The sequence below is a fragment of the Pinus tabuliformis genome, chromosome 1_1 (assembly GCF_031772625.1).
Source record: "Pinus tabuliformis cultivar Carrire ecotype Pingquan chromosome 1_1, CPIR1, whole genome shotgun sequence".
Lineage (NCBI taxonomy): Eukaryota > Viridiplantae > Streptophyta > Pinopsida > Pinales > Pinaceae > Pinus > Pinus tabuliformis.
This window is the reverse complement of record NC_142297.1, coordinates 876,561,104-876,575,227: the sequence shown is the minus strand read 5'-3', so window position 1 is coordinate 876,575,227 and position 14,124 is coordinate 876,561,104. Positions and strand designations below refer to the sequence as shown.

The window sequence follows — 14,124 nt, the reverse complement described above, 5'->3', positions numbered from 1 at the left end:
GGGAGACAGGAAAAGTGCTAGATGTCATCAGAAAGGTCTTTGACTGAGCTACCCAACTATACACTTTGCATACACATTTGGACTAAGTAACTGAAGGAAAAAAAAAACCTTCAAATATTGACTATGCAACTCCATCCATGACATCAAGCTAGACAACTTACACTCAGGAAGCCATGACAATACACATCAACAAGCTCCCATGAATTTAACATCACTTGTCATTAATGACTGCATATGACATCAATGACAACTTATGTGCAACAATAAATTATCATAATTTCAATGACATGCTTTTGTTTCAACAAGTTCATATTAGATAATATTTTTAATTTATTAGCTTCATGTTTAAGACCATAATATTTTTATATCATTGAAAAATCAAGTCTTTGAATACGTAAGTGAAACATTAGTGAAAGGAAAAGTTGTTCTAAAAAGGTGGGACAATAAACGAGATTTTAAGTTATCATTAAAACCTCAGGTGAAACTCTAGTGAGAGGAAAGGATACGTTAAAAAAGTGAACCTACAAGTTGTTATTAAAACCTTAAGGAAAATTGTTTGTGAGCCTAAATAACCCCCATAACTCTACAAATGTGTAAAGCAAGGCCACATTAATCACACTATCATCATTGTGATTGATTGTGTACAGGATAAATGTAAGGTCATATGCCTTAGGCAAGTCATCAATGACCTTAGGTTGAATAAGAAGTTTGTGGGTTATTGAAATGTACATCATCTTAATAAAGGAAGAAACAACAATAAGAATCATAACTAAATTGTATCTGGAAGCTTACCTTGTTAATGATTTGTAATAGTAAAGAGATTTATAATAATAAAGATGTGGAAGTTGTACGTTAGTGGCTAACATGTCACATAGTCTCTCTCAATGATGGTCATTAAGCTCCTAAGGATTGTACTCTCTCAAGTTGTGTTTCAACCTTTATAACAATATAGCTCATTATAATAATGCTAGAAAAATAAATGCCCCATAAATAAGACTCCCTTACAAGTATATTTTAAGTATATCTTTAGATTTCTTAACCCTTATTAAATTATAAGTTATTAAATAATAATTTACTCAATATTAATAAGAATCTAATAATAATAATAGTATCCAATTAAATTTAAATACCACCCTCACCCATATAATATGGACCAATTCTCATTTTCTTCGACTTCCAACTTTAAAAAAATAAAATTTATAAAACAATGTATAAATAAATAATCCAATTAACCAACTAAACAAACCACCCATTAACGTAAGTTCTTCACTATCTTAAAGTACTATATTTATTTCAAATGATTATTTTTCCCATAATCTTACCAATTTAACTGTATTAAATATTTTATATAATAATTTCAAACCTTTATTGTTACATTACGAGAATATATATATATATATATATTAAGAAAAGCGTGTTAAATAGAAAAAATTGTCAAATGTTCATTGCACCAAGAGCAACGCCAATCCTTATCTAGGTTGGTAGGAACTTGGAAGTAATCTTGGAATTTAAAGTTTATCTTGCTTGACCCGTGGAAATTTGATGATAATTATTTGTTTTTAGTATTTGTAGTTTTACTTTTTATATAGAGTCATGAGCATGAGGTAGACTCGCAAATAGTTATATTTAAAAATAAATATTCTAATCACAATAGTATATTAGTTTAATTCTATAGGGTTGCAAGTAGTTATACCTAAAAGTAAATATTCTAAGTACAATAGATTTTTTTTAATAAAATGTATAACAATCTTGTTCAATTAGAAAATATTACTACAATTTCTATTTCGGATTCCAAAAAATTGTGATAAAGATACACTAAAAAATAATGACAAAAAATAAGTGCTGCAGTCTAAATCTATGTTGTAAATATTCCATCATAATTTAAATAAACTATGACAGTCAACTTAAATCTTTACTATTCAAATTTAAATTTCATATGCTTGGAAGTGCATATGAATTAAATTCCAAAGGGAGCAGATGTTGAATGTTTGCGTACAAATGCATGAACCTTGCATTAAAGCATTCATTGTATTTTTTAAATTTATTAAATACATAAATGTACCATGTACCGTCAATAATGAAAGACAGAAGTTTGAAAAATCAATAAAGAAAAACGTCAAAAACAATGCTCCGAACAAATCGAAATAAAAGTAATGTTCTATTTATTTAAAATACAAATTTATCGCGTACCGTAAATAGTGAAAGGCATTAATTGGATGAATCAGTCCAAAAAACGTGGAAAACAGAGCTCCGAACAAATGAAAATAAAAAGGATAATGCGAAATAAAAAATAATATTTATCTATTATTTAAACTTTTTAAAAGTTATATATTCAAAATATATCACTTCATAATAACAATAGTCTTTGTAAAGTCATAACAGATTGGACTGGTGGCAATAGTCGTTGTAGAGTGGCAACGACGGCGGGACTTTATAAAGCCGCTTTCCATACGTCATAGACTTTGAACAGAGTATGATTGACTCCCTACGAATTGAAAAATTATTAAATTATATGAATTTATGACCCTACTTGGCAACGACGAAGGAATTTTATGATGGAGTTGTCTATAATGCGATTTTTTTGGAGATTCAGGTAACGGAATCCGGCGGAAGAAATTGAGGTTAAATCTTGATTTGTTGAGTTAAAATGGTTTTTTAACTGTATATTTGGATTCAACACCCTGAAAAACTCCTGGGCCGTTTTGATTGTGTAGAAACTAGCTATCAAACTTGCGATTCCAATAAATTGCTGCCGGATTTTGACCGGAAAAACCCACCAGAAAGGCTTCCAAAAAGTCGCATTATAGACAACTGCTTTTATGAGCCGCTTTCCATAAGTCATAGACTTTGGACCGAGTATGATTGACTCCTACTAATTGATAAATTATTAAATTATATGAATTTATGAGGATATTTATCACTCATCATTGTTATTCAAGAGAAAAGTATGCCGCCTATAATTACCTTTAGTGATTCCTAAGGGATAAGCTTTTACTCCAACCAAATATCTTTGAGTCTTAGTCATTAACATAAAGTAACTCTTAACGAAATAAAAACAAACTCCAAAGCCCAAACTACAATGAACTTGTTATGTATTTTTTCAATTTTGTTTTTTATTTATAACACAAATTTATCATGTACAGTGAATAAGGTTACATGCAAATATATGAATGTTATTTCACACATGCAAATATATGAATGTTCTTTCACACTCTTGTCGAATTCAGTTGTCAAACTAGCGATGAGGACAATCATCTCATAACTTAGTTGTCAAACTAGCAATGAGGACAACCATCTCTAGCTACTAACCCCGAATGAAGGATGACCTTATTCAAGAAAACCTGTGCCACCTAGAATAACCAATTGGTGCTCCTTAAAGACCAGGTTTCACTCCGGTCTTGGGCCTGACATTCTAATAAAACGAGCTCTTATCCAAGTAGAAACACTTTAGCACATACTGTGAGGCCCTTGCAATTAACAAGTTACCATGTACTTTAAAAAAAATCCAATCTTTTATTAATTTAAAACATAATTTTCCTATGTATAATTTTTGTTTTTACTCTAAACAATTTAAAATAAAAGTGAAAAAAAAAAAAAAAACAACTTGCTAAATAAATATAAAGGGAAAAAAATAAAAATAATATTAGTTTATTTGATAATTTTTAAAATTTATATTCAAAATAGATGTAATTTAATTTATAGGCTAAATAATTTTTTAAAGGGTATTTTTTCAAGTTAATTGTAATCAAAATTTGGTACACATTTTTAAAAAATTGAGTTTAAATTGTTTAATTTGTAGAATTCTAATATCTAAAAGTTTTTTTTAAAGTGTTGAATTTATTTATGGTTTCAAAAATATAATTTAAATAAGAAAAAATCATATTCAAGTTTGAAATTATATCATCAAGTGGAACAAGTCATTCTATCTATAAATTAAACTATGCCTTTAAAAATATATCAATTTATAGTTACAATAATCTTTATAAAATGGGAAAGAAATGGAGTGGTGGCAATAGTAGTTGTAAAGTGATAACAATAGTAAAGAAACTACAAGAATATAGTCTAAACTTAAGGGTCATTGTTTTTCACAATGGAAAAGGGTATAATTTTGATAATATTTGACAGAATTTTTTTGAAATATGGGTTATGGCTATCAAGATTCCTAATTTTGAGTGCTTCACCAATTTTGGATGATTGAATCATGAAAAATCAAATTACATAGAAATAAAAATTAAATTAAAACTTTTTTTATTCCATTAAAATAAAATAAAAATAACAAAAAAACATTAAAATAACTTCATGTTACCTACCCATAATATTAATGTGAAATATAACATATTTAAAAGAGAAATCTATGCCACTTTTTGGAATTTATGGCATTAGTATTTACCGTAAAAGACGGGACTATAGTTTGTTCAATGGTAACCAGTCAATCAGAGGCGGCGGGGGGCAAACTGCCAATCAATCACATGATGTTTTACAGGATGGAGTCGGCAAACTGGTTCTCTGCACTACAGTCGTTTCGTGCATTGCATTGAAATTCTGGTCCATTTCTTCAGCGATACCTAGTTTTTCCAATAAGAAAAATGAAGACGGACACTCTCGTACTGCCCGTGCTGCTTTTGTTATCGTATTTGGCGTTCGGTGATGCAGAGTGTCCGATGGACTTACATTATGTGCGCAAATTGCGGTGGGACAAGTCTGCCTGTAAATCGGCCAATATCGACGGCAGTGATAACCCATGCTGCCAGACACTGCTGAGCTTGTTCGGCGTGGGAATAGCCCAATATTTGAGAGATGCATCCATGTTCGAGCTTCCCAGTAATGCCTCTGCCGTCTCCTGCCTCGAGCTCTTTCAGCAGCAGCTGGATTCTCTGGGCCTCTCCCCACACTTGGTGTCAGTCTGTTTGAAGAATAGTATGTTTGAGTTTGTGTCGAGCCCACTCCTCTGCGCTGGCATACAAACCAAGCAGGACTGGATGCGCAAACTGGGAATTACTGCGCTTGATTCTACTTGCAAAGGCGACCTCTCAGATCTGGCAGCTTGTCAGGCATGCAAGGATAGCGGAGACCTTGTTGAGAGAGAGCTGGTAAAAATGTACACAAACTTGACAGACGTGGTAACCGCTAAGATATGCTACTATTTCACGGTTCTGTATGCTGCTGGAGTGGCTAATGAATTCGGCCCCAAGACCGAAAGCACTGCTCAGTGTATCCTCAGTCTGCCCTTCGTCCGAACCACGTCGCATGGCCGAGTTTTGGCCTACGGTTTCATGGGCGCCGCTGCGGCCCTCCTGATCTGCGCTCTCGGGTTTCTGTATCGTCCGTGGGCGAGGAAGAGGAGCCGCAAGGTCGAGCCCAGCGGAATTGTGAGGTGGAACGAGGAAATTTTGAAATCCTCCGTGAAACCCAACACGGGTGCAGTTTGGTTCAGCATTGAAGAGATCAAGGCCGCCACTGATAATTTCAGCGAAGCCAATCTCATCGGCCAAGGGGGCTTCGCTACGGTGTACAGGGGAACGCTTCCGGACGGCCGGCGGGTCGCGGTGAAGCGAATCAAAAATTGCACTCCGGAAGGCGATTCCGAATTCCTGAACGAAGTGGAGGTCATCAACAACATTCGGCACCGGAATCTAGTCGTTTTAAGAGGCTGCTGTGTCGCCAGCGACGACAGGGAAGGGCACCAGCGGTTTCTGATATACGATTACATGCCCAATGGAACTCTCCATGACCACATCTTTGGAGAAAAGTCCAAAGCCCGACCTTTGAGCTGGTCACAGCGAAAGAACGTAATCCTTGGCACCGCCAAAGGGCTGGCTTATCTGCACGACGGTATCGAGCCTGCGATTTATCACAGAGACATCAAACCCACTAACATTCTGCTGGATGATGAAATGAATGCTTGCGTGGCAGATTTTGGTCTGGCAATGATTATGGCTAAAGAAGAAGGAAAATCACATCTTACGACGAGGATAGCAGGGACGCACGGCTACTTGGCTCCTGAGTACGCTCTCTATGGTCGACTTACGGACAAGAGCGATGTCTATAGTTTCGGTGTTGTGTTATTGGAGATATTAAGCGGCAGAAAGGCTTTGGGCACCTCTGCGGACTCCGCCTCTTACTATCTTATTACAGATTGGGCATGGAGACTGGTGAAAGAAGGCAGAACCAGTGAGATAATAGACGAGAGAATCCGGCAGAGTGGGGCAGAGAGTGTGATGGAGAGATTTGTTTTGGTGGGTATTCTGTGCGCGCATGTTATGGTGGCATTCAGACCTGCAATGGTGGAGGTCGTGAAGATGTTGGAGGGAGAAGCAGAGATCCCAGAAATTCCTGACAGGCCTTTGCCGCTTATGCGTCATGGAATATCTAGCTTTATAGAGGAATCAAGCGGCTCCATAGCCATATTTGTTAGCGTTTCTGAGACTTCCTTCAATGGGAGTAGGTGCTAGCGTTGCAGTGGATCATTACAACAGCTTTGTCAAGGAATTTCTATTTGCGTTGCAGTGGATCATTACAACAGCTTTGTCAAGGAATTTCTATTCTACTTCTAAAGGACGTCTGGATTGCAACGGATCACAGTAGCTTGTTGAAATAAGTACGCTCCGAACGAAAGCAATTTTCAGTTTAGATTTATACTTTCGGCACTCTTAATAGCGTTCAGGGCATGATAAATGAAAATTTGGTTACTAGTGTATCATTATATTATGCAACTTCATAGGCATCTATATCTTATCCTGAAGTATTTCTCGAACCTCCTTTATATGTATCGCTCGCTCCTCTTTTATGTCTATATATTCAGAATCATGAATTGCTTATCTACTGTAATATACCATTCTTATCACTTTTCATCCCAGGGATTTTTGTAAATCCAAGTTATACTTGTTAAATTTGAGAATTTTGGGCATCAAAATATTTGTGATAGTGCTGAATCCATTTCCACTATCAAAAATATGATTCAAACATTGCTATTATGAATTTTTTTGAAACTTTTTAGCGAGATTCCAACCACTTTTGACCAATTCCTCACCCTAAATAAACAATGATTCTGTAAATTTTTTATCAACTTTTTACAGCAATCTAAAACAAACTGTACTTATTTTAAATTAAATTTCTTACATTTTCATATCAAATAATTAAATATTTTTTTATAATAAAATTTTAATTTAATTATAGGAAAAAAATCTATTTAAATCCCAAATACTTTTGTAACAAACTCAAGCTCGCCTTATCATAAATGTATAAAAATGAACACAATTATATATGTCAGGTTATTAATAGTGCCAAAATGCTCCACAACAAAATAAAACAAGTGATGCAAGGCCGCTTAATCAGCCCATGCCATCCCAACTTTGGGAAAAGTAAAATAATATTAACTATTTATCCAATTTGGACATGCAACCAAAGACCCAGTCAGCGATAACCTTGGGAAGTTAACCCATGGAGCTATGAATTGATTTAACATACTGGTGAACTATTTATCTCTATTCATTTTTTTATTTAACAACAATAAAAGAGTGTTACTGAACTTTTTTATGAATTTCACTAAAAAAAAATGGCCGGTTGGAATCTATTCAATTTATTGCAATTAAATTTACTCTTTTCTTTTTTAAGAATTAGGCTGAGTTGGGACCAACCCTAATTGGATCAAATGGGAATCACCCAAATTACTGACTCTCATGGACGAGCCTTCTTCATACTGGCCTCTGTCCTTGTGCTCTGTTTTTTTGCTATATTATTATCTCTTCGCTAGAGGTTCCTTTTGTGAAGACTCCGTCTGACTCTCGCTTCTTTGTGCGAGGAGTTCTTTGTGGCTTCCTCCTTCTTGTTTTCTGGGGCAAATTTGAGGAGTTCCTTGTGGCTTCCTCATTTTTGCTTTCTGGGGCAAATGGAGAAGATGTAAGCCAATCCCATATTTTTTTTTCAGACCGATTTTTTCATTTATAAATTATAAGAAAGTTTATATATTTATGTTTCTGTTTCTTTCAATACATCACACACAAGTATAGTTTATGATATCATTTTCATTACAAATACAAAATGTTTGTGATAGCCCCCCTTGTTTGTTGCGTCGGGCACAATAGGGGGGTCACAGGGGTGCGCAACCCCCCCTGTTGGGGGTTTAAGGGGGATGGTAGCCCCTAGGAAAAAAATTGGGACCCTATATCAAGTGGGTGGACCTACCTATGTTTTTGTGCATGGGTTTTTCATATGGTTTTGGGCATGATGGTTTTCTTCCCATTGTATTTTGTAGGTCTAGTCAATGGAACTACGATTATGTTCTAATCTAGGGTTAATGGATTGGGTTATGAATGCTTCAATATGTATACATATGTATTGCAACATTGAAAGGAGCATAATGAAAAATCAATCTGGTAGTATCAGTTTTGGGATATAGAGGAAATCTTTGTGTATTTGTTTTATATTCTCATCAATGTCTATTTTCTATTTTTAGAATTCGTCTGCAACTAATTTATGTACAGGGTTAAAACCTACAATCCTCTTACTTCAACAAAGTGATTCCTGCAAGAGTCAACTATAGTTTATATTGATCCCATTCCTCTGTTAAAAGACTTGAGAGGTCAATATCCCACGCCTATAACCATGCATTTGAAATTAGAATAGGATTATGCACCACATAAATTTGATTTAGATAAAAAAATACCATTATTGTGCAAGAAACTCAGTAATTAAACAAATAGAGAATTGATATCAGCCATACCTTTATGGATGTCAATCCAATCTTCACCTTCAACCCTAAGCCTACCTCCCACCTCCAATTACCCAAGAGCCAATGTTTTAACTTCATCATACTCCTCCATACGTCAATTGCCTCCGTATTTTCCGGAGCCACTATGTTGATCTAACCACATATTCATTGTTGATTTATTTAGCTCTAATAATATATTGCCAAATTCCATCATCGTCTAATGACCTCCACAAATTTTTAACCAGAAGAGCCACGTTGAAATTTTTTAGATATTTAATTTTCCATTTCCTGGCCTCTTCCTGCCTTGTCAACACCTCAAAGCAAACCAAATAAAAGTTTTGGACACTACCATGGCGAGCCCAAGTAAATTTGGTTGTTATTGATTTAATATTACTGATAATCTTTTTGGGAAACTTGAATAGATGCATCCAATATACGGAAATATTTTGCAAGACCAATTTAATCGGGACTAGTCTCCCACCCATCGTTAGCCATTTGTGAGACCAATGATAAATCTTTTTCTCAAATTTATTTGTTATCCATTTCCGGTCCTTAGTATCTTAATTGTTTGGCTTCGGGAAGAACTCAATATATCGAAAAGCACCATCCATATTGATAGACAAGTTACCTCAAAGATTTTAGAAATCTCCAACATCAAAGCATCCTCATGCTTTGTTGAAATCAAGGAAAATTTTTCCTTAATAATAATCCCAAAGCCTCCCCAAAGATTTAAAATCTGACGATTAGCCACCCCAAAAAAAAAAATGCCATCTACAAACTTTAGGTAAGTTAATATGGATTTCCTTGATAGCCTACAACTTGTAATGATGCCCCTAGAGCAAGCCTCCAAGATCCTTCTGCTTAAACCATCAATAACTACTAGAAACAAAAGGGGGAAAAGAGTGAATCCCTATCTGAGGCATCTAGAAGCCTTAAAATTTATATAGGGATTTGGTTTATGATTACCATAAAGTTCACTGATGTTATGCATGCCATGAACCAATCTACAAGATTAACACCAAATCTTATCTTATGTAGGATCAACCTCAATAGTTCCCAAGCCACACTGGTGTAGGCTTTGAGCACATCAATCTTCATAATACAAGCCTCCATCTGGTGAGATTTAAAGGAGTTAATATAGTCTTGAGTAATTGCAACCACATCATGTATTTGGAGATTGTCCAAAAAGCCAAATTGTTTTAGAGTCACATGCCTTGACAATCTTGATTTAAGCTTGATAGCATTGAGTTTAGAAATAAATTTGTAGATTGTGTTACATAATGAAATGGAGTGAAAATCATCAAAGGTAGAGGGATTTCCAACCTTAGGGATGAGCTCTATGAATGTAGCATTAATCACACCTGAAATTGCACATATAGACCTACATTCCTTAACCAAATCAGTAAGCTCTCCTAACACAATGTCCTGGAGATGCAAAAAGAGCTCCATTGACCAACCATATGGTCCTAGACTATTTTCCCTCGCCATTGATTTTAGAACTTCCAACACCTCCTCTTCAGAGATTGACCTCTCCAAATGTGCATTCACCATTACAAGATATAGATTATTAGACTCCTTCTGACTTTCAAAGAAAACTCCTTCTCTAGATTTATATAAACTACTGAAAAAGTGGACTGCCTCCCTTTGAATATCCTTTTGGGAAGTCAAGATGTTTCCTACTCCATCTTTAGTTGACTAGAGTGCATTCTTTTTCTTCTATGAGATGATTGATTATGAAAGAAACAAGTGTTTTTGTATCCTTTTGTCACGCAAGTTTCCCTAATTTTCAATCGCCACTCCTCTTCTTGGATCTTCAAGATTTGACTTCTCCTTTTCTCTAGATCTAACATATTCTTATTAGTTCCTTCATAGAAATAATGAGGGGTTGATGGGTCATCTATAGCCTTAAATGTAGCATCTATCAAAATAAATTCAAACTCCATTGCCTTTTTCTTCTCCCTTATCCATTAATGATTCGATTGTTTCAAAAAATTTAGTTTATGAAAAAATGCAAATCAATTCCAATTCCATCGCCTTTTTCTTCTCCCTTATCCATTGATGATTAAATTGTTTCAAAAAAATTAGTTTATGACAAAATGCCTCCATTTCTGTAAGTCCTCGAATAGGAAAATATTTTTTCCATGAAACCTGAATGAGCCCAACAAACTTTTTATCCTTTAACCAAGAATGATTGAACTTAAAAGGATAATATTTTGACTTGTGTACTCCTAACCACTCCAAAAATATCATAAATATATGATATATGAATCCAAGAAGCCAAGTCCTCCAATTTACCTGCCAGGTTAGACTAGACCAAAAAGCAATCCAACCTCTTTGATATCCCCTCACTCCTTTTTTTACCATTCCTCCAAGTATGGACAAATGGAACATGCCTGATATCCAATAGAGGCTTTTGTGTTAAGAGTTCATTAATATATCTCCCTAACTTGTCTTCCTTTCTTTTCTGACCCAAAATATCACCTACCCCCACAGAGAAATTAAGATCTCCTACCATTATGAGAGAACTCAGATGTAATAGTCCACATGTACTGATATGGTCCCAAAACCTCTTCATGTCTATGAAAGGAGCATAAATATTAAGAATACACATTCACAACTTTAACCCTATCTAAAAACTTGAAAGGATAATCTTGGTGGGTAGTTTTCCCACTCGAAATAGATATAGTTTTGAATTAAGAATAATTGTAAACAAATTTAAAATGTAAAAAATATAGCATGAATAATGCAATTGTATCCACAAATCATTGAAAAAAAATAGTGAGGAAGTTATCTACTCACATTGTATTGTGCAAATACTGCAATAAGACTTTCAAGTTATTCTCCAATTACAAATTTGAGAAATATTTTTCTATTTATATGAAAAAAATAAAAATTTGTTTTCCAAAGCTAAAAATTACAATTTACATTGGTCAATGATAAACTAATAGTATTCATAGGAAAATCAATGCTTGGAAATAAACTAGTGAAATTATATGAATTAAATACTTAATAAAAAATAATATTCATGAATCCGAGAAAAAAAAAAAACAAAAAAACAAAAACAAAACAAAAACAAAAACAAAAAAAACTATTTTTTACCAATTTTGGAATCACTCCAGTGTTTTGTAAATCCAACTTACATTTGAGTTGCGTGTAGTTAATTCATTCATTATATGTATTACTCCTTAGCGAAAGGACTATATTAACTACTTTGATGAATAGTTTAAGTTGATTGTGTGGTACACTAAAAATTAAAATCACTTACATATGAAAACTCTTCTTTGTCCACCCTCCAAAGATAGTGAGTTTTTGATGTAATAAAATAATTGACATTAGATATCCATGGTTCAATTTTATTTTATTTTTAATAAATGCTAAGATATCCATGGGGTCCATTAATAAACTTTGGTAGGAATTTAAGAGCAGATAGAAAATTATGCAAATATTCATCACTTAAACCATCTTCTTAAACAAAGAAATAAATGATAATCTACCATCTTGAGAATTCATGCCAATTGAAACACTTGTTTTGAGCATTCTCTACAAGAGTAGTAAAGTAGATATATTGAATAACCAATGAAACTTGATTAATGAATTGTTGTTGTAATTACCAATCGTAGGAAAAAGGTGAATTACATAGTATAAGTTCTCTACATTGTATGGCTTGAAATAGTTTTCTTTGTATGGTATCCTACTGTATTTTTTGGATGAACATGTGCATTAGATAACGCAAATTACAAATAATAACACATCATTTGAAATATTATAGAGTCGAATGCTCCATTGCACTCAGCCACACTAGCAACATCCTTGTGTGTGCGATATGGAGAAGATTGCCTAGTAGTTGTGGTTTCTATCTTCATACATTTTTTTCTTCCTATCAAGCCATATAATATTTTCCTCTATTAATATTGGCATTTTCTAATGAGGCACAATTTTACCCGAACGACGAATTAGCTTGTAACCCAGATTTTGAAAAAAATCCCCTGAATTTCTATTGTTTTCTTGGTGAAATTATGACTTGTTTAGACTATTCGCTTTATTACACCAATAGAAGTTATATTATGAGGTTTTTCCTAATCAAACTATTGAATATTCATCATCCTCAACAGCTATTGTGATTATCATTGTTTATTTTTATTCATGTGGTACTCAACAGGTGTCATGTTTATCACTGTTTATATTTATCCATGTGGTTAACAGGGAGGTGGTAATATTGGGCATGTGAATGCCACTGAAACCACAAATCTTAAAACTTTCCAAAGACCATATTGCTTCTATGATGAATGAACACTGAAGACCATATTGCTTCTATGTTGTTGGAACATGGGCAAGGAGGAGGAGCAACAAATCTTACTGTTGAAACAACAACTCTCATGATGTTTTTTTTGTGCTTACGTTGTGATACTTTAATTGGAAACATAGTGCCACCTTCTTCGATTCTCCTTGTAGTTCACTAGACAACTGACAATCGTATTACTCTGTCCACTTGGAGGGCCCTATCGTAAATCTCTTCACTATCACTAAAGGCTTGTGCAAAATTTTTCAAAAATTTCAAATGGAAGCTTGGTGTGTCATTAGAGAAATTTTGTGGTCTAAAATGGGCCTCAAAACAAAAAAGTACAACCAAAATCAACTTTATAAGAACTAATAGTATTCAAGATGATGATGTAAATCATGGAGGATGACTCACCATTTTTGGAGTAAAAAAGTAAAAATATTAAAAAAAAAAAAGAACTAAAAAACTATTTTTTCAACTTATCTCCCTACATTTTTGCTCAAATTTCGAGCGAGAACACTTGTTAGATGCATAATTTAATTCATCGCCCAAGGAGTACCTATGTTGTATACGTTCGATGGACCATGATACATGAAAAATGGGAAATACATGAAAAAACGTGATTACAATAACATTTTTTCATGTATGTCTCATTTTTCGTGTAGTAGGGTCCATCAAAAGTATGAAACAAGGGTAATCCTTGGATGAGGAATTAAATTTTGCATCCGACGAGCACTCTCGATCGAAATTTGGGTAAAACCATAGGGAGATAAGTTTTAAATACAAGTTTAAAAAGTAGTTTTTTTCTTTTTTCCCACTAAAATTTGATGATGTAATCTAATATTATTTTATTATTTCAGCTATTATTTTATAATATTCCTTAGGAGGCTCATTTTAGCCTAAAAGTTCTCCAATGTATAGCCTTAAGAAAAAATGTAGTCCTCTGCAAAAACATCATAATCTAGTCCCCTGCAAAAACATCGGAAATATAGGCAGAACATCATATATATGATTCTATCTTAGACTTGAGTATTGTACTTCGACTAAAATTCATAACTAGAACAAGCAATGGTAGATTTCTGAAACACAAATATTAACCTCATCTTTGAAGTAACCATAAATTTTTGAAACACAA

General features: G+C 33.9%; 1 pseudogene; it reads left to right on the top strand.

Moving 5' to 3' along the window:
- Positions 1-4,433: 4,433 nt before the first annotated feature.
- Positions 4,434-6,839, top strand: LOC149217119 (putative receptor-like protein kinase At1g11050 pseudogene; annotated as a pseudogene).
- The last annotated feature ends 7,285 nt before the right edge of the window (positions 6,840-14,124 follow it).